Below are 22,739 nucleotides of genomic sequence, written 5' to 3' on the forward strand. Positions count from 1 at the left end.
TGGTCAGCCGAGTGGGGCTACGCTTTTTTCAAGGAGACCATGTCCCGAAACAGGTTTCAGGAAATAATGTGATTCCTGCGTTTCGACAGAAGGGAAACCCGCCGCACACGCATGCGAGACAACAAGTTTGCCCTTATGAGTGATGTTTGGGACAGATTTGTCCAAAACTGCATCGCCTGCTACAAGCCTGGTGCCGACATCACTGTGGATGACCAGTTATTCCCTACAAAGTCAAGGTGCAGCTTCATCCAGTATATTGCAAACAAACCAGATAAATTCGAAATCAAATTCTGGCTTTCTGCGGATGTCGAAACCAAATATATGGTAAACGGTGCGCCTTATCTGGACAAAGACGAGATGAGGAGGCCAGGTCAACGACTTGAAGACAGTGTGGTGCTGAAAATGGTCGACCCATACCTGGGGAAGGGAAGAAACGTCACCACCGACAATTTTTTTACTTCCTTTGAAGTGGCCAAGGCACTTAAGGCCAAGAAAACCAGCTTGGTTGACACGTTAAACAAGATCAGACGAGAGCTCCCCACGTGCGTAAATGCGCAAATGCCGCTGTTCAACACAGAGGTGCTGAAAAGTGGCGATGCAACACTGACCGTGTATCAGTGCAAAAAAAAAAGGGAATGTCTGCACCCTCAGCACTGTCCACACAGCTGTTGGCATCACAAGTGGCCAGAAAAGCAAGCCAGTGATGGTCACATACTACAACAAGACCAAGGTAGGAGTAGACATTCTAGATAAAATGGCTAGAAAATACTCAGTAAAAGCACCCTCCCGTAGATGGCCAGTAGCTTATTTCTACAACATCCTCGACCTGGCTGCAATCAACGCACACATATTGTACAAGAAGTGCACAAATGAGCTAGTTTCGCGGAGGGACTTCATCACGCGACTGGCGAGCAAACTTCGCTCCGACCACATGGAATCAAAAGCCACACAACTGGTGGTGCGAGTGCCAGGACCCGGGCAGGAGCAGCAGCAGATGGAGAGAAGAAGGCAGTGCCAAGTAAGGAGGAACTGTAAAAAAAATAAAACCAAGGAGAGACATGTGCCAAATGTCACAAAGTAGTGTGTGGGAGCTGCACACGAAAGGCGGTGTGGACTGTGCGTAAGCGTCAGTGAATAATGCTGGGTGTTTGCGCCATTCAAATGAGCCCACTTGGAGGAAACGTGTTAACCTGATTTTGTTCGTTAATATTTTTTGTTCACTAAAACTAATCGTTCTAAAGCAGTTTGTTTTCTTGTTTAGCTAATGTTTTTTCTTAGCCTGTTTTGGTGTGTACTGTATTATGATCCTATAATCATGTCCATGAAAGTTTTTACAATGTATTCAAATGTATATAGGTAGTGTTTTTGTTATTATATATGTTATAAGTTATTGTATCGTAATATTTGTTTTTAATGTACAAAGAAAATAAGAAAATATTTATCAATTAGGCTGGAAAATACATTTTCACATTCCTTTGAATTTAATTTTTTGTCCTGATCTATTACCTATCGTAACATTGTAGATCCATTTATTTTTAGATTTTGAATTGATTATTGAACTTATTTACAAACAGGGCTGTACTAAACAGTATGAAGCTTTGACGTTTCCTAACTTTTTTGCATGTCTATTCACGTTAGTGATGTTACGTATGACACTGAAGCTTCAATGCGCATATCAAACAAGCGAAGCAACACAATTTCTAGTGAAGCCCCGTATCGGGGCGTGTATTGGTTTACTAGAGTCACGTGATCGATGACAAACGAAGCCTCACTTTCTCTCAAATCACATGCGTGTTTCGCTTTGGGTGTCAGAAGGCTCGAACTCCAGATCTTATTTAACGAGTCATTGTTGCCTCAGTCTGGTTGATGGGTTTGTGAGGAGAGTGCTGTACTTTGAAAGTTAATTAATATATTACATTTAAATAAGCTAAATTTATTTTTCACTACTTAGGCAATTATTCTTTTTTGTTGTTTTTGTGTCTTTTTGTTTTTGTAAAATCTTTGCACTTTTTGGTGATTTTAGGTAATTTGGTGTTGATATTTGGGTTTAGGGTGGGATTAGGAGAGAGGAGCTAGGGTTGGTGTTTGGTGAAGGGTTTGTATTTAGAGCAGTGGCAACAGCCAAAAATAATAATAAAAAACTTTATCACCTTTCTGTCATTCCTAAAGTTGATAAGCACTATCAGTAACAAGTGTCATAAGCACATTTAATAACAGATGATCCTATAATCAGACAATGTCCTTATTCATTTTGTGTGTGTGGAGAGAGAGAGTAGGCCTACATTAAATCTTATTGAATCTTATAAGCTTATATTCTATTTTATTGTCACACTTTAATGGGAAAATTTATTTATTTAATGAACAAATCAAACACAAACATGTAAGACTTTTATTTGTATACATAACATTGAAACTATGGAGTGTGTTGTAGTTGCTTCATCTGCCAGAGCTTCTAACACAGGCTTCTGGCTGCTTTATTTTAAATAACCACCAGATGGCGCTGTTCTCGACACTCTCGAAGTCTTTTCCCGGAACAGTCCTATATACAGGGGAAAGCCTAATTCACATGGTGAGTGGGTGAAAAAAATATTTTTGACGCAAAACTTTCCTCACGTCTAGAGAGGCAGCACCTGTCGGGGAAATCTTTCTTTTGTGCTTGTTTTAAGTGCGATGACGTCATAACATTGACAACAGGAATTAAAAGCTTCATTGGAAAACTTAAAGAGAAGGTTCAAATGTAGATATGACATGACGAAAATGACGTTCAGTACGGCCATATGAACGTCAAAGTACGAACGGTGGCTATGGTCGTTCTAGCAGTTATGGAATTCCGGTAGATCTAGTGTTGTAAAAATGTATATTTCACATTGTAAAGAATCCATAAATTAATCTCAGATAAAAGCATAATCCCTAGAGCTCGATATCATTATAATCCTGAAGATCATTTTTACATGCATCACAACACAACTGAAATAACAGTTAATATTTGAAGATCAAGATAGTAGCCTACAATAATTTGACATGATATCAGAAGCAGATCAATTAACTTACCGTAATGTAATATTTATGTCTGTTTCAAAACGAAAAGGTGATTTTACATTTCCTCAGGATCTTCTTTGCTTTCAGTTTCTGCTTAAAGGTGTTTCCTCAGATTGCGCATGCGCAGAGGCCTCAGGTCAACAACAAATAAACCCCGCCCATCATCTCTCTTCTTCTTCATTCAGTGTTCTGGCGGGTTTAGTTCTGTCGTGAAGGATGTTTAGCTCCTCCTACTGTATACTAGAGTGTGTGACATCATGACTTCCTCAATCTCTAAGCCTCTAAGTTTATTTCTATTCATTCATTTCCATTACTTAAATTTTGAGTAATGATTTTTTTCAATAGATTTTTTTCTGAACAATTTTTTTGTAATTAAATTAAACTCCACATCTCTTTCGATATACATCACATTTATCTGTGTTTGTTTTATTCATGAGAAATAGATTATTATAATCTAGTAAATGTAATGTCTTCTGTTTCTGAAGGGTTTCAGTTTTATTGATTTATGAATATTGTAATAGTCTTGGTAATAAACTGCACACAAAAATCTGTTTAAATGTATTGGGAGAAATCTTTCGATAATAACTATATGATGGCAAAGCCTAAATAAATGTACTTTAGTCTCTGGGTGCTGTTTACAAAATATAACAATTTGTATTAATATCTTTATTTAATTTCTATAAGAATGTATTAACAGGATAAACATGATGTAAGGAATCTGAAAGGAAACTGCTCATATTCTATTCTGAATATTTAAAAAAGAGTAGTGGCGTCTGCTGATTGGCTGATCTTTATTTCCTTTTCTCCAATGAGAATCCCTTTCTTTGATTAATATCATGTGATCCGGAGGAAAAGATTGCGCGTCTCTGACTGATTCCCCTCTGAAGATTGAATCTCGACAACTAACCAAAGCTAAACTTTAGTGAGCAGTTCCTTTTGGCACAAAGTGTCCTGATATATATATATATATATATATATATATATATATATATATATATATATATATATATATATATATATATATATATATACATATTCATATATATATACGCTAATTGCACATATTAGGGGTGTGCAAAGCAGCCAGTATTTGTATCTGTATTTGTATTTGTTGAGGGGGGAAAAGTATTTGTATTCGAGTAAAATTCAAAATAGGTGTAAAAATCCGTTTTTTTTGCGTTACACTTATAATTTACGTTATAGTGTAAGTACTCTTTAATTATATCCATTATAATAATTATGGATATGCAATATTGGTTGATGTTTTTTCATAAATCCAGCAATGAACATGTAACAAGGAATGTCATTGAAAAGAAAATAACATAACAGCCATTACCTACGTTAACGTTACTCTGTCAACAGCCTATTGTCTAAATTACCGAGCTAACAGAGCTACTAGTGTTGTCACAGTAAAATTTCAGTATTCGGTACCAATACCAGTGAAAATCCACGGTTCTTGGTACCAATTTCGGTACCAAAGCTTAATTTAGATTAAATGTACATATTTTAAAGTGTATATCACGGTTACAAAGATGGAAACTGTAGTATTAAAAACACTTTACAATAAGATTTCATTTGTTAGATAGCATTAGATAAAATGACCTAACAATAAACAATAGTTATATACTGTCGCAATTATTCTCCTTTAGGGGTTAATTTAAAAATACATTTTTAAAATCAAAAGTTAACATTATTTATGTTAACATTATTTAATGCACAATGAATGAAGTGAACAAACATGACCAATCAAGTGTTTGTATTAAATAACATTCACAAACATTAATTAATGTTGTAAAAATATATTGTTCACTCAATGTGTTGATGTTAGATAATGCATTAAGTGATGTTAATGAATGGTATCTTTGTGTAGTGTTACCAAACTATACAGGAGATAAAACGTGTTTTTTTTTACTTGACTGTACTTTTATTTAATCCAAAACTGCATTCATATTTAATTTTAAAAGGGCTTTTTAAACCTGCTAAGAGTTATCCAGCCAAGAATAAGCCTAGAACTGCTTTTCTGACGGACTGATATTAATGACGGCTTTTTATTTCATTTCTCATCTCCATAAATATATCTAAAGCTAATGCAAGGGCTAGAAATCAATACATTTTTTGCTGATACTTCCTCGTCATCATGAAGATTGCAGTTCGCACCGCTTTCTCCCTTTCTCGTGGCGTATGTCGTTGCTGTGCAACCATGGACATAGGCGCGCCTGGAAAAACGAGCACGCGCTCGCTTCTATTAGGCTATAAGCGCGCTTGGCGCGCGCCTACATTTGACATCTGCACGCGCAAAAAGCGTGCATTGTGAACGGCCCCTTATGACAACGTGACATTAGCCTAATACAAAATATTTCCATATGTGGCTCATTCCTCCTTTCTTATCAACAAGTGGATTAACAGCCACCACATCAGCAGCACCGCCATGCTGTTGTATTTATTAAATACAGGCAATTGGTTGATAAAACATTGATCAAAATTAAGATACAATTTATACAAAATGAATATCTTTTAAAAAGAGACTATCTACAAAACAAAACTCAATGAAATCATGTTTTACCCATGTCTCCAGACATATTGCGCATCTCATGATGTATCATATCTTTCTCATGCATGCTCACTTTCATAATCAACATTGATTAAATTAAAAACCATAATGACGTCACATATTTTCCAACCCAGCCCTCGGCCCTGTTGCAACAGTCGTTGTTTAGGTACCTTAAACGTGCACGTACAGTCTCGGAGTCATCGCTGCAACCAGGAGATGAAGAGAGCTGAGATCCACATCATCTTTATAGCGCCTCTGCCTCGCGAGTGGATGATAGCCCTGAAGACGCCTAGCATGGTATACCTTTAGTGGTAGTATACCTTTAGTTAAGTTATACCTTAAGAGTCTTCTAAGAGACAACGTTATCGGGAAACGCAGCCCAGGAATGATGCGTAATGGAGATTCCAAAGCGCTCTTCTTTGGTCAGAACCATGGAGAGCGATCAAGGAGAGGTCCGTCCTATGCACCGAAACTTTTTACAATGAAACAAAATATTTAAATAGCATCAAGCTATTCAAATCTATATTATGTATACGCACAGATAATATAACAGTATAGGCCTATTAATCAGTAATTTTTATTAGGTTAAACAGTGATTGGATAAGGTTTTTAATTTAACGTTTTTAATTTAAGGCCCACCCACAATTGGTCTGGCCCATCCAAAACTGGAATCCTTTTTATTTTAATAAAAATAATAAATAAAAATTGTCTGGCCAATCCAAGGCCCCTGCACATGTGGGGCCCCTAGGCTGCAGCCTATACAAGCCTGTGCATTAATCCGCGCCAGGATACATTGTATGAAAAGTGGGATTTTCGTCAGTAAGCGGCACTGTAGATTGTCGTGGAAGTTTAGGTTTACGACTGTACACGGCAATTTGTGATATTGGTTGATGGGTTGGGTTGATATTGAAAACTGCCGTGAATTGTGGGAAATTGACGTGGGCCTTGCTTGGCAGTTGTCCCCCCATGACCCCCCATGACCCTAATTCTAGAGGAGGCTTTAACATGTAAATGTAAATGCTGTGAGCTCTACAAATGCAAATCAGGTTAGCAGGGGGAGATTTACCCCAGGTGACATCTTTCTAAAAGGTTTTAACTTCATTCTAAGAAAATCTCTGGCATAAATAGATCAGGCTCAGTAAAGCCTAATTATGTGTCTCATACATATCACATATCACATATTGATATATTTAATGAAAGTATGCTAGATTAATTACTGTGTGTCGTTAGCAATGGCCAATGTGATGTAAAAAAGATACACAAAACAATTTATTTCAACAATTAGTTTTAATCAGGCTTTGCCACAAAGATAAATGTGCATTCCATGCAAACAACATCCCAGTCTCCTCGAGCTCAACCGCTGTGCATAGTGGCATGACTACAGTGACCTTTTCTTTGGTCCTGCTTAAATGCACAGTGGATGTGTTAACCACACTTCTCCTAGCAATGCGCTCAACAGGCAGAAATGATGCTGGGTATGACATGTCTGTTCCCTGCAAGCTCCAAACTTCTACTGGCTTTCCATAAAAATGTCTGTCCGGATGGGGATGAAGCCAGGAAACTTGCGCAATAACATGTTTGAATTCAGAACCTTTCGACACAACATTAACAACTATAAACTGCTTTATAATGGCTGGTCGTAGTTCTGCTAGAGGGTCAATGATGGGTTCCTCAAAACTGTGAGTGTTTCCACACCACTTAACACATACATATGCTGACCTTTCTGCTCTAGATCCATCGATTGAGTAAGTTACATTCAGATGTGTTACCCGTTTGCATGTCATGGCGAAACAGTCAACGTCAGTGACACAAGGGTACATCTGATGATACATTGTTAGCATTGCATGTCTGTCAGGCTCATCCAAGATTGTCTGGTGGAATGGAGACAGAGGCACCACTGTACAGTTGTCTAAGAGAAGTCTTTCTGCGGACACCGAAACACTGTGCTTCACATAAAGCATATCAGCTGTGTCATTGCAGGACAAAGTCCCAACCATTTGTCTTCCTAAAACACTGGCAAACTCAGCACCATATTCACATGTCCATGGCAGATGAAGCTGTTGGCTCCGCTGAAATTGCCTCATAATCTGGACTTCAATTCTCCTGTTGTTGTTATTAAACTTTCCCAGTATTTCATTAAAACGCTCAAATGAAAAACACCAAAAAGAATAAACTGGTCCGCAATCCAACATGCACTCTTTCAAATGAAGATGTACAGTAGATGCATGTTGGGGGTGCAGTGCAATGGGCCAAACAGTTGGACAGATTTAGCATGAATAAACATTCAAATTCAAATAAACATGAATGAGCTTCTGAAAGTGTGTTAAAAGATAGAGTACAACTTATCGAAGTCTGTATCATGTGACATGGAATCGCTCAATCGGTGTTTCAACTGTGGAAAGACGTTAGTAAACAATGTCATGTAACGTCACATTTACCTCAGAAAAACCATATCCAGTGGCCATAAACTCTTTAGTCACTCTATAGAGGAGCATTTTATTAAATATATGCACCATATTACATATTCATTATAATTTTTAAGGTTCTTCAATATTTAATGCATGTTTGAATAAATCTGGAAAGTTTTTTATGACAGCCACCATTAAAATTTTTATATAATTTCATATAACTTTATTATTAGAAAAATAATTGTATTTTAAGTGTTTGTAAAATCAGTTAATTTTTACCTTCAATATTATAGTAGGCTAATGAAGGCTACAACTATAGGCTACAACTGACTCCCATAGTTTACAATAATAGTTAAGAGATTTGTTTTCCTTGAGAAAATTTGCAATGTATTGTACCTGATATCCAAAATAATCAATACTGAATTGAATCGAATCAAATTGTGAAATTTGTGTCAATACCCAGCCCTAGTGTCTGTTGCTGATAAGCCCCTTCAGACAAAACAGTGAGCAAATGGTTGTCCAGTTTTTCCACTGATCTGCTGTAAATCCCGTAAAGCCAGATGAAATCCATGAGGGAATTCTTCCAACCTCAAGAGGTACTTTGATGTTTTCCACTCTAGCTTGAAGTTCATCAAGGCTTTTTGTCGTTAAAATTGCTAGTTCTGTCCACAATCTGAATACATGTCTTGCCGTACCAAGGAGAAGGTTGTGCATTGGATCTATGACGACAAATCTGATGGCATCATAGTAACTCAAGCAGAAAAGTTCTGACCATCTAGCTCCATCTTGCGTTCAATTCTTTTCTGTTCTGCCTTCGTCCTTGCCCGTTTGGATAATCCAGCATAGTGTGTGTGATCTTTTGACGTGCGTGGCTCCCACGAAGACCGCTCAAATCCTGAGTAGTCCATTTTTTCAACCAATTCTTTCTTGCTGAACGTCTTCAAACACTTGTGCTATCCTGCAAATGTAAGTTAAATGCAATGTGTTACACACACATATTTATATCTGAGCATTCAATGAGACAGATCAACTGCTATCCATTAAAAAATAAACAATGTAAACATTTACATATTGATTTTACTGATTCAATGATCAATATCAATTTTTATTAATTATAGCAAAGAATGTTTGAATATTTCAATTACCTCTGTATGCTCCATGTCCAACAAAGCCTCCACATTTTGGAGTTGCGGGGATATCTGATGAAAGACAAAGCAGAGCTGCTCTGTAAACCTGATGGCCTAAGAAAGAGCTGTCTTCCAGAATCAGGCCATGCCAAAGTTCCTGAAGCTCATCAACCAAGGGCTCTAAGAAAGCATTCATGTTTAGTGATGGCTCTTTTGGTCCAGGTATTAGTCCAACGAGAAGCATATTTTCTTCCTTAAAGCGCTCTTCACGAGGTAGATTCAAAACGACCAAGTAGACGGCTCCAACTGAATAAGGTGCATCTTTGAAAGGTTGGAAGGTTATAGCTCATAACTCTCTGTAATATCTGGGCAAAACCCTGAGCTAGAATCTGGTCATTAGTGTTCAGTAACAGATTGGACACCAGTTTTCAATAAGAAGCGGATCCTTGTTGTGTTTTATGATCAGAGTAATCCCACCTGTGTTAATCTAGGAGAAGAGATGTTCTCACAATAATAAACTGAAGGGTTCAGAGAACGCCTTATAAAACTCTGCTGTAATACCAGCATTACCTGGAGACTCGCTGACTTAAGATGATTCATGGAAACAACCATTTACACTATCCAGACTCAAAATGAGGAGCCCAGAGGTCTAAAACAACTTATAGAAATTATAGCAATAATTATTAGTTGTCTTGGGTCGTCCATGATGAAACATCAGCATTGAGCTCAGAAATGCTGTAATAATGGCATTAGACTTCTCTAACCTGAAGAATCATGCAGAGTTTTGTTCATCTTGCTCTGATCGCACAGAAGCGTCTTCAGCTTTACATCTGTAAATATCATCAAGCTGGTTTTGTCATTTATGAACAGTTTGATCATCTGAGAGATTTCCAGGGGTCTGTGATTATAAGAGCAGAAGTTTCATTAATTACTGCCTTTTCCTCAGTTTTACTCACTTTTTACTCACAGTTTAATTACTTTCCCATTAATTTACCAATATCACATTTTACTAACTCCCAATTATTAATAAAAGAGCGTTCATTACAGCTTTTTTACAATAATGGTTGAGGAAATATGTAACTTTAAGTTTATGGTATTATATAAGACAGATATTTAAATTCCAATTTAATAAGTTTGGTTTTGGTTTAATAAGTGCTTACAGAGAGCTTAGTTTTTATATAGATAGCTTTACAGTCAGTCAGGAGAACTGAAGAATATCAACTAAAATATTGTGAATATCAATAGATTCAGAGATCAGCTAAAAGTCTATATGAGAGGAATGAGAAGCGGTCTTGTTTCTCCAGGTAAAAGCTTTAGTTTCAGTGAATTTGGTCCTCCAGACATCAGTCACATCAAGTCTCTCCAGGAATGGTTTATATTCTGAATTAAGTGATGAGAGTCGGCCTGTCAATCATTTATCAAGAGCGCTGTCAATCACAACACTGAAATCCCCACCTATAACAAGTAGAGAGTTAGTGAATTCAGTCAGTCAGTAAAGTCTTCTGCTTTCTATAAACTCAAGAGAAGTAGCATTCTCAGACCTTCAATTATCCAGAAATATTGACCATAATATCACAAGTCAAGTTAAGATCAATTACACAGAAATGTCCATATGAATCACACTCTGAATGTCAGAGATTGGTTTCCATCTTCTTGTGTTGTCTTGTTCCTGCAGAGAATTAAAGGTGGAATTATTTGAAAAGTGTTTTACATTAAATCATTTTAGTCAATTATACGGACCTCGTGTGTTAAACAGAACAGTCCAGTGTGCGCTCATATAGAATATATAAATCTCAGTAATCGCACATTACCAGAGCTTTAGTCTTATTTTTATCCGCTAAGACCTAAAAATGATGGCATTACTCTCACATATGTTCATAACGTCATGAAAGTCAGTTGTGGTGAAGTAAAAGCACAGAGTTAGTGATAAAGTTTCCCTCAGAAAAGCTCCTGTCAGACTCCCCTTGCGAGCGCTGAGTGATCGACGTTTAACGGTTTTGTCTTCATTCACTGAAATAAAGAGCAGCACAGACACCATTAATAACTGAGAGAATGAAAAACACTAATGCCTCATAATCCAAGAAAGACTAAATAAGGCCGAGTCTGAAACTACAGTCTCTACTGAGAATCAAAGCTTGTTGAGATTGAAACAAACACTCGCTGATATCTGATGTCTTCCTTCCAGATGATTCTGTCTAATCTGAGGAGGATTCGTTACCATCAGAAATATTTCACACATTTCAGTCTGTCATATTGACCCTGAACACCTTCTGTGTGTCTTTGATTATAAACACACACAAATATGATCTTGACTTTGTCATGTTCATGATAGAGATATTTCAGTGTGAGCTGAGGCACAGAGGCTGGTGTGTGTGTGTGTGTGTGTGTGTGTGTGTGTGTGTGTGTGTGTGTGTGTGTGTGTGTGTGTGTGTGTGTGTGTGTGTGTGTGTGTGTGTGTGTGTGTGCGTGTGTGTGTCGCTCCTGTCATATAAAGCTGTTGTGCTCGTGGAGATCTAATAAAGGATAAAACACCATCATTTCAGAAGATGTTGTGGTGATGAAGGCAGCAGATTGAGCTCTGAAGCTCCTGAAAGACTGGAATTACACCGTGATCATCTGTTTAACAGCGATACTGTGAGTGTGTGTACCGTCGCTGATCTGCACAATTCATTTAGTGTCAGACAGTGTGTGGAGAAATAAAGCACACTATCAGGAGATCGTCTGTGTGTTTCATTCTGCTGATCTCTCGTCACATTCATCATCATTCATACTGTCATCAGTTCACATCAATCATTCTCCTTACTCCAAATAAATGTTCACTTAAATACAATGATGAAGAAACTGGTGTAGAGCCAAATGTATTTACAGTGCAACGTCACAAACCTTCACTGGGTGCGTAAATCCAGCCCAAAAAAGTCCTAAAGTAGGAAAAGGATCTGCACACGTCGAATAGGACAAAGACTCTCCAACTGTTGGTTTATTACGCTTCAATAGAGGACACATAAAAGACCTGCAAAAACCTGCTATAAAGTGCTAAACATTTCCTCAATAACTCTAGTTGTCTAGAGTTAATCTCCAAACACTGAAATTCAGTTGAAAATAATGTAAAAATAGAAACTAATGTAAAGATCAATGCTATAATAAGAGCTCTACACAGTGTGTAATTATATAAACGATACTGTCAGTCGCCATAGTTACACAAATGAAGGAGATCAATGCATTTATTAACATTCAGAAAGCCGTCTTTCTGCTCTGTCTTCAGATCAGTGTAATGATCAGAATAAACACACACACTATTCTCACTGCGACGGGCTTGAGCTCTCAGTGTGGCATTGTGAATGTGCTGTCAATGTCAAATACTGATTTTAAAAGAGCCCGTCTGGAGATTCAACGGTCTGATCGATCTTTCATCTGCGGCCCGTCTGACTTACGCTCTCTCTAGAGTTCATGTGTCCTGTGTGTTTCTTTCCTATCAGCTCAATGATGCCAGAAACTCTCTCAACTACAACAGTCACAGATGTTCCTCTACTGGACACATTTCTCTAGAGTTGATGCTGAAGTTCTTGACAGATCATTGTGTTCATCACAACACAGCGGTCAAATGTGTGAAATGAACAGCATCTTTTCTCCAAAGCAATAAGAGCACAAGCTTTGTTGTAGTCCAGACTTTAAAGTTAGGCATCTTTACAGATGATCATTTTAATAAATAGATAAAAACCTGCGCTGACAAACACTTGCAGTGCTGTGGATGTTTTCCAGGAGCCGCTGGAGGAGAATCGTGTGCAAAAGCAGAACAAAAGCTCCTGGAGACACAAACTGTGCTGCAACTACAGACTAAACCATGACTTGATGGAGCAACATGAGAAGAAATATTCCAGCTCTACGTGACGAATCTCACATTCTGCTTCTAAAGCATCAGAACGCTCAGCTGCTTTCATGGGAAGAGCATCACTGGACACTTCTTTTCTGCTCTTTGTTGAAGTGATTTAGACACTCCAGCTGAATAATGTTTAATCGGACAGATTTTGTGGAGCTTCGTTCAGGTGTCCTGACGTTGGAGGAAGGCTGAGACTGTTGTAGAGGACATGAAGCTCAGAGAACATATTCTTCACTGCCAAATATCTGTGCTTCAGCATTATTATACAACAAATCATATTTCAGCTGTCTTATATCAGGACAAATAAAGGAAAGGATCATAAGGACACAGAAATAGAGCTAGTGACACAGAAGTGGCTCAACTTACCCAGCATTAGGGGTAAAGTATGTTGTCACTGGGGAATTTGAGTTCAAAATAAATAAATTAAATAGTAGTTTTTAGTGCATTATCCCATGACAGTCTTACTTTACAGAACATTATTCAGTGTCTATCATTCAGAATATTTCGAATATAACGCTTTTCTCCAAATGTTAAATTCTTAAGCAACAACAGGGTTCCTGCAGGTTTCAGTTAGTCAAATTTAAGACCTTTTTAAGACATTTATAAGACCACAAAGATTGAAATTTAAGACCTACACGACCCATTGCCAAAAAAATATTCGAATCAAAGAATTCATTTTATTTCAATGAATTCAGTAATTGAAAAAGCATTAACTTAATTTACAGATAAAGCAATCACATTAGTAACCTTCCAGACCCAACAACGCGTGTCAGAGAAAAGAACAGAATCAGATATAATTTTTTTTATAGAAAAATTGTACTTTGCATATTATAGGCCTACTGTAAAAACACATAATTAGTTGATTTTAGTTGATCATAACTAGAGATGAAATGGCATGAACATTTCATTTAATTATTATAGTGCCAAAAATGATCACTGTTATCACAGAATCCTGTTCAAAAAGTACTAATACTACACAATGAAATCAATTCACCAAGTTTTATGTCGAAAAACAGCAAATAACAAATAAAATTAGCATCAATACGCACTAACATAAACATTAAAATAATACGATTAAAAATGATAGCCAGATTTTAAAAGTGTCTTGCAACATGTTATACTAACATGTAAGTTACAAGTTCAAACAAAGTTGACAAAAAAGGTTTTTATAAAAAGATAAACCTCACATATTTCAGACTTTAAATCAAAAAAGACAAATTACTGAAATTTACAATGCACTTTAGCTTATCTTTTATTATTAATAGTAAAATTCAGTCCGTTTTTCCCGTGGCGTCTGTCGTTGCTATGCAACCATGCACTGCGCTCTCCACAATGAGAAAAAAGTTTTAGTGGCTAATGGATTTCCACCGCCGAAAAACGCTTGCTGTATCTCTGCTACAAGATTTATTTACGGAGAAGAGAAAAACACCCGTAGTGTTTGGGTGCACCCACATCCTTCATGTATTTTTTCATGTCGCTGCGCCTGGAAAAAAACGAGCTCGTCGCTTCATTATGAGAGCGCTTACCACGCGCCTACATTTGAATGAACTTGAGCGCGAAAAAGACGCGATATGTGAACTGCCTCTTGGCGGGCGACTTCGATACTTTTTTTGCTACTTTGTAATAACTTTCTGCGGCCAGCGTTTCTGGAAATGAATGAGGGTAAAATCTTTTTAAGACCTGACTAAAAGAAATTTAAGACCGCGGATGAAAATCTGGCTGTTTTTAAGACGTTTTAAGGGCCTTAAATTTAAAGTTCAGAATTTAAGACTTTTTAAGACCCCGCGGGAACCCTGAACAAAATAGTTTCCTGAATACGGCATTGGTGAGCGAATACTAACATATCGCTTGAGAATTACTGACACTGATTACTCACTGGTTAATGTCACGGATCTATGAAGGAGGACTCAAATGCAGAACGAGTGTTAACAGGTTTATTGACAAACAGTTGACAGATGACAAGATGTGGTCGGTTCGCTCTATCAGAACGAGAGTCGCAGATCCAAACGCAAGCAAGCGGTTTATTGTAGACAAGCAGAAACAGGGGTTATACTCAAAACACCACGTATAGCAGACGGGCAACCAGGATAAACAATCTCAGAAGAGGAAGAGTGACATGGATAAACCCAGCACGTGTGCAAACTGGAACTGGATGACGGAATTCCAGACGACCTCCAGAAGCCTGGATACACAGACGAGATTGAGGAAATAACTCCACAAGGAGACTCAGGTACAGGAGCTGGGTGAGAGAGCACAGACAAGAGTGACGAATCGACACAGTAGCACAACATCCAATGAACTGGCGACACATAAGAGCAAGAGCACACATATAAAGGGAGCTAAGAACAAGAGGCACAGGTGAACACACTCGGGTAAATGAGGACTCAAACAAGGAAACAGAGAACATGAGGGACAGGTGACAACACTCAGACAAATGAGGATTCAACTAGACAAGGGGGCGTGGAGCCGGGAAACAAGGAGGCAGGAACAGAGGAGCACATGGCCAACACAAACAAAGACAAAGCCATGTGTTTAAGCACAACACAAACATAGAGACATGAAACAAAGACAACACAGACAAAGCTGACAGGGCAGAACCCTGACAGTTAAACTGACATGTGTGATTTCTGAATATTGTCCCTCATTAATTATTTTATGATGAAGCAGTTCATCTGCAATGTTCCCAATATATTTAACTCTCAGAATGAGATCTGGCCAGTTATTTAAGAATGATGCTTTATCTGCCTCACTATTCAGACGCAGCGTGTCTTTCTCAGTTGTTGCAGTGTTTGATCCTCCTCTCTCATTTGAAGATCATTCTCCCGATGCTTCTCGAGGTTAGAGAACCTGGAGCACAGAGAGAGGCAGAATGAAAGAGTGAGATAGAGTGTGTTATGCACAGACAGCCCTTACGGAAAAGATGTATACTTCAAGTTCATTTTATGAAGTATACTTCAGTAAAGATCAAGTATATTTTTAAGTACACTTTATGTAGTAAGTATACTAATATCAGTGTACTTGTAGTAAACTTGAAAGTGAACTGTTTCAATACTGCATGGGACTACATTGACCCACTTTTTAGTATGTAAAGTATACTTTTAAGTGTAACAGTAGTAAACTTTAAGCGCACAACTAGTTCAGAACTATGTTTCTCATTTGTACTGCATCTGTACTACAAGTTAACTTAGTTTACTATTTTAATACTTGTAGTACATTTTTTAGTTGATGAAAGGACACTTTGAAGTATACGCTCAGTGTAAAACTACTGAACTAGTAGTTTACTGCAAGTATAATTGAAAGTTTTCACGTAGGTTTTTACATGACTATCTGTAAAAGTATTTAATAGGCTACTCTATCTAAAGTGGAAACAACTACAAGGCAAGTATACTTAGAAGTCTTAAAGCTACACTGTGTGAGATTTTCTCCCATCTAGAGGTGAAATTGTATATGTACGGTGACCGGGAGGGGACATGTTCGGTTCACTTATTTTTGTCGTGGCCACAACATATAAACTCGTGGGAACGTGATATTAAGTCGAGGGAACGTCATAATATCTCGTGGCCACGAGATCATTTTGTTGAGGTAACGACATCATTATGTCGTGGCCACGCGATGCAAAGTCGTGGCCTCGAGATCATATGTTGAGGGAACGATATATTTTTCTTGTGGCCTCGAGATCATATGTTGAGGGAACAGCATCAATTTCTCGTGGCCACGACTTAATGTTTCATCCATTTCTCGAGGCTACGAGTTTTATTACATGTGGGAATAATCGAATCTTCACACGGGACGTACACTGGCTACTCCTTTTACCCCGGTCATAATTTACTTTGTTATTTGTTCATTTAAGTTTCTCATCATTTGTTTTTGTTTATTGCCTTAAAAGGGACTTTATTCGTGACTATTTCATTCAAATTCAAATTTCCGACGAAAAAGCCCAATCAACTTAAAAATGCACATCAGGTGTCTTACACTTACGTACCCATGTCTTAATGCCAGAGAACGCACTATATCTTTATATGACATTCCTAATTCAAAGTACAATGTTATCATCAGTCATCTCCATCTCTGACTGCTGTATATGGTTACAGTATTGACTGGTGTGGTTCTCTCAGCATAACTCGTGGCCACGAGAAATAGATGTCGTTCTTTCAACATATTAAGTCGTGGCCTCGAGAAAAATATATTGTTCCCTCAACATATGATCTCGAGGCCACGACTTTGCATCGCGTGGCCACGACATAATGATGTCGTTACCTCAACAAAATGATCTCGTGGCCACGATTTATCATCACGTTCCCACGACTTAATATGACGTTCCCACGAATTTATATGTTGTGGCCATGACAAAACTAAGTGAACCGAACATGTCCCCTCCCGGTCACCGTATATATGACTACCAACTGAATATTACTCTCTAGCCCCTCCCATTCCGAGGGCGTTTAAACTCCTACGGCGGCCGTATTATGAGTAATCTCCCCTCGCATTCATCACGGTGCCACTGAGTAAAAGCTCAAAAGGCAAAGCTTGAATTTACAGGGATGTCCCTCTTTGGCTAATGTATTTTCAAGATGGAGGCGCAACATGGCTGCCGCCATTCGAACGACTCGCTCGTATTCTGAATGGCAGATTCTACGCTTACGAGAATACTTGATTAGTTGTTGGAAGTAATTACACATGAATGAGCACATATAATTTTTAAAGAACAAAGTGTTTTTTGCTAAAAATCTACTTAAAACATTACAGAGTGTAGCTTTAATTATACTAATAAATATATCTTGATCAAAAGATAGAGTACAAGTAAAGGCCGAATATACTTAGACTTTTCTGTCAGTATAAGTCAAATATACTTAAGTGCAATTTTAAGTATATTTCTGAGAAGTATATAAAAAGTAGACAAAGTATACTTTCTTATTTTTAGTTTAAAAGAAGTATACTAATAGAACACTTGAATAAACATATTTTTCGTAAAGGAGGATACAAAGTTGAGACCAAATCTAGCAAGTTTTTGATGCAACTGAAACCTTTTTATATAAAAATAAGCAAATGTAAGCAGTTTCAATCTTTAATGTCCCTCAGAGACACTGAGGAGTTATAATAAACCCTAATCCAGCACAGAGGGCTTCAGTGAATGTGGTGTTTAGTGTGTGTAAGTGTGTGAGTGTCAGAGACGTTGTAGAATCATATATTATTTCATATATTTTTTTCAGTATATTTAAACCATTTAATAGATTGATCAGAAATATATGGAAATGTTTTTTTTCGTTCCATAAGGGACAACAGCTTGTAAGGTAATTGAAATGCTTCAGTCTGTGCAGTCTCAATCACTTGGTTTATTTTATTTTTAAACCTACTTTTTTTTAAACCTACAAATCTGTGGATTATATATAGCGCCTATTTGAAAATTTGATCTGATGATTTGTGAGTTGTGAGATCCAGGCGATCAGCATTCATTAACATTAACCTGGAACATCCTATCCTCGGCTAGTCCTTCTGACGTTTGCCGCTGGCTCTGACGTCTCTGTAGTGGTTAAACATGAGATATAATTCGTCTTGTCTATATTTAATATAGTTAACAAGTTAATTGAAGTTCGGGAGCAGGACCACACCTCAACTAATCAGCTCTCTCTCCCCGTCTGTATATATACACTGAACCCACCTTCACCACACCGTTCGTCTCAGTTTTTTCGACATGGATTCCGAGCTGCAGATCAACCCCTCTAACTCCGACGACGATTTATTCAGAAACTCTCCTCCGTCACAAAGCGTCAGGTCTTCACAACAATCCCTAGGCAGCCAAAATTCACAACGGCTGCGTTCTGTCGTAGAAATCCCTCAGTCCCGCGGGCATTCACGTCACAGTTCATCATCGAAGATTTCTCCAACCCCGACTCGACAGGATCACTCTCCTCTGCAAACGAGAACTACCATCAACGATCGACACAGGCACGAAAGCCGGCGCGATCGCTCTCCTCGTCAACCGCGTCATCATTCAACAAACCGTAGCAATTCTCAGCGCACCCACGCCACGTCTCCCAGACCAGAGAATACCATCAAGAATTGGACTGTGGCTCGCCTTCAGCGTGCTCTTAAGGACAAAGGTATCCACTTCAGTCGATCTGACAATAAATCAAGACTATTTCAGCTTTACACAGCATCTACACACACTTCAAATTTAAATTCCGAACCTCCAACGCTTCCGGGATTGACACGCGATCCTCTCATCGTCACTCATGACAACACCACACTGCCTCCACAACGGCCTCAGCCAGCGGTGTCCACGCCACCTAGTGGAGACCAAGTAATACTACCTCCAACATTTGCACCTTCTACCTCAGACTTATCCCAATTCATGACATCTTTCTTTGCTTACTTAAGCTCACAAACAGCTACAAATCCTCACGGACATTCATCCCTCCATCCCAGCATCCATTCTTCTACCCTTCCTTCTGGCATTAACAGCCACACGGCCCCTGTTATTTCTGATTCTTCCCTACAAATTAACCCAATCCAAGTCCCTCATGCAGCAAACCCAGGACTTCTACCTCTCAGTGGACCTTTTCAACCCCCTCCTCTTTCTTCCTTTAACGCAACTAATCTACCCCTTTTCCCCTCCCACCCCTACCCCTACCCCTCCCTTTCCCAACACCCTCACATCCTGCCAATAAATACTAGCCCATATACCCTGGCCACAGCTGCACCGCCTCCTCGTCCAGCTTCATCAATCCACCGACCCTCCCCAGTCTCATCAGCCTTACGTCTTCAGATCTTATCAGGTAACTACACAGATTTAGCCCAGATTTTATCCCTCATAAATATCAGCCAGCCCAGAGAGCTGCAAACCAGTCAAGGCCTAATGCAGTTCAGCCATCCTTTAAACTCTCGTTCAAAGGACCTCACTCCCAGCGAATTTGCTTTAGCTTTCTCGATCTACAGAGATATAATTTGCTCTGTTTATCCCAATCGAAGAACCGAGCTAGACGATTACTTATCAGTCATTTTAGACATGGCTGTGCGTTTTGGAGGAACAGGCTTCTACAACTACCACGTTCTTTTCGCCACACAAGTAGCAGGTCAGCTACAGCAGTTCAATCAGGGGACATACTGGGGCACTCTTGATGCAGAACTCTACTGTTGGATCTTCGCAGCACGCACTTCTATGTCCTGTGAACTATGCGGAGCACCATCACATCCAGCCTCAGCTTGTACCATCACACCCTCTCAATCTCAACCCTCCTCACGCAAAACATCCGTATTCAATAGATTATCCACAGCAGCCCCACCTCCTCCTCTAATTCCGAAACCTCTAAACATACAGCCCACAGCCAACGTTCCACTTCCCAAAGGCATTGACAAAAGAGGACGACCGATCCTCTACCAAGGAGGCAGAATGGTATGCCACAACGTCAACCATCTTGGCTGCTCTCTTTCCAACTGTAGATTCCTACACACCTGCTCCTTCTGCGGAGGCGCCCACTCAAGAGCCTCTTGCCCCCACAACCCAACTGCTCTACCCGACTGACTATTACAGTATCTCGGCACACCAGTCAAGGTAGAAGCATTAGCTACTGCCTTACTAGACCACCCCGACAGAGAGTTCGTAGATTTCCTTGTCAATGGATTTAAAAACGGCTTTCTTCCAGGCATAGAAATAATCCCAGACACTTCTCATCTTTCCCATAACCTCCAGTCTGCCCTCTCCGAACCAGACACTGTTGACACTTTAATAGCTAAAGAAGTTCAAGAGGGATTTATGATAGGCCCGTTTAAAGAACCTCCTTTCACCCTTTTCGCATCAGCCCCATTGGAATCGCCACCAGGAAATATTCCGGGAAGAAGAGATTAATCATTGACCTGTCCTCCCCACACGGCTCACACATTCCCAGCATTAATAGCATCATTCCAGCCCCAGACTTCTCCATGAAATACGCTTCCATCGACCAAGCCATCACTCTCATCCGCAAGGCAGGCCACGGAGCATGCCTCTCAAAAGCAGACATCACCAGTGCTTTCAAAGTCTTGCCCATTCACCCAGAATTTTGGCGTTTCTTCGGAATATTCTGGAAAGGAGCTTATTATTTTTCAGTATGCCTCACTTTCGGCTGCAGAAGCAGCCCCAAGATATTTGAATCCCTCTCGGAGGCTTTATGTTGGATACTCATCAACAACCACAGGCTTCCCTACGTCCTGCACCTCCTCGACGACTTCCTCATCATCACACCTACATCCGCACCTCCACACTCAGGACTTTCCACCCTCGTTACAGTGTTTTCCCGAACTAGGCGTACCCCTTTCAAAAGAGAAGACCTTAGGGCCCTGCACCTCCATCGAGTTTCTAGGCATCACCCTAGACTCCATCTCCTTCCAAGCATCTCTACCTCCTGAGAAAACACAACGCATTTCATTGCTCCTATCGAACTATCTTCTAGCAGACAGGTGCACAAAGCAACAGCTGCTAGCCCTCATTGGCCACCTTAACCCTCTGGGGTCTGAGTGGTTTTTGGGGTCCTTGAGATGTTCTGACATGCCCTGACATTTGTGTTTTTTTCAGTTGCTTATAAACATATTAATGGCAAAGGTATAATTACACTCTATTTAGCACAAACAGGGCTACCATAATATGTGAGCAACATGCATGTACATGTTTGTATTTTTGAGAGAATAATGTTTATGCATGGTTATTGAAAAAACTAAAAACTAAAGTTTCTGAAATAAGGCCACAAAACACATACTAAATATGTGACAATAAGACTTTTGACTAATTGATGTCGTTGCCTAGAGTTTTTTCTTCAAAATGATGTGAAAATCATCCTGCCCTTATCATTCACATAACACAATACATTGATTTAAATCTTGTAAAACACTTTTTGTTTGTAAAGACAATATGCGCAAGGGGCGTCAACCATTCAACAGCATCATGCATATGTAGTGGTTCACACCTGAGGAGACAATGGGGCCCGCATACTTAATGAGCCATTCATTCAGGTGTGTCACCTATAGCCACAAGAAAGAATGCAAGAGCAATATTATATATATATCTATTCTACCAAATTGGTTCACAGTTGGAAGCATTTCAATTTTTTTTTTTTTTTTTTTTGCACAAATTGTGCTTGCAAATTGTATAATATCCAAGGAAAACATGTCTAGTAATTGTGCAGTTAATTCTCATACTGTATTTTCAGTTTTGGAATATGTATCCTCTCCCCAAATTTGTCAATAATAAAACACAATAAAAATTATTTAAAGAAAAGGCTTATATTTACCTTTTAAAATTTGTTTACATCTACCTTGTAAATATATATATTTTTATTAAAAAGGTTACAATTACAACAACAATTGAAGTGTAATCTTTCTTTGTAAAAACTAAAGTATACATTTTATCATACATATTTCAAAGTTAAGGATTCATTACTTCGAATATAGCCTACATTGACAAAACATACTATATTTAACATATTAGCAAAAATTGGCAAACAAAAGCTTATTTGAGGTGGCAGATATTTTACAGTAAAAATGTGTAATCTATCCAAAACTAATCAACGTAATGTTGTCTTTCATTTGTCTGTAACATAGGTCTTTCGTTTTTATTATAAGGAATATAAATGTTAATTTGCAGTTTAATACGTTGCTTATACAAATACATTTTATTTCAACATATTTCAGTCGATTTTTATAGCAAAATAGTTTGCTAAAAGCAGATCATTCATTCACACACAGAAACGCAATTCAAATTTAAA

General features: G+C 38.6%; 1 protein-coding gene and 1 long non-coding RNA gene across 18 annotated transcripts in view; one reads left to right on the forward strand and one right to left on the reverse strand.

Moving 5' to 3' along the window:
- LOC309495366 (uncharacterized protein) overlaps nucleotides 1-22,739 on the reverse strand; it is a 242,578-nt gene that overhangs the window by 138,374 nt on the left and 81,465 nt on the right. Inside the window, exons 15-16 of one of the 17 annotated variants that reach the window (XR_014204635.1) lie at nucleotides 15,753-15,849; nucleotides 13,656-15,241 (exon numbers count right to left, since the gene is read on the reverse strand). The exons of 15 other annotated variants lie outside the window; for them this stretch is intronic. The gene's annotated coding sequence lies outside the window, so the exon portion shown is untranslated. Of the gene's footprint in view, nucleotides 1-13,655; nucleotides 15,242-15,752; nucleotides 15,850-22,739 lie in introns of those variants that run through there. One more of the 17 variants, XM_082165047.1, reaches the window with a different exon arrangement.
- The window catches only part of LOC309495508, a 120,547-nt gene that overhangs the window by 82,628 nt on the left and 15,180 nt on the right, over nucleotides 1-22,739 (forward strand). The window lies entirely within an intron of this gene.

Source organism: Leuciscus leuciscus, assembly GCF_965113295.1.
Source record: "Leuciscus leuciscus genome assembly, chromosome: 3".
NCBI classification, from domain to species: domain Eukaryota; kingdom Metazoa; phylum Chordata; class Actinopteri; order Cypriniformes; family Leuciscidae; genus Leuciscus; species Leuciscus leuciscus.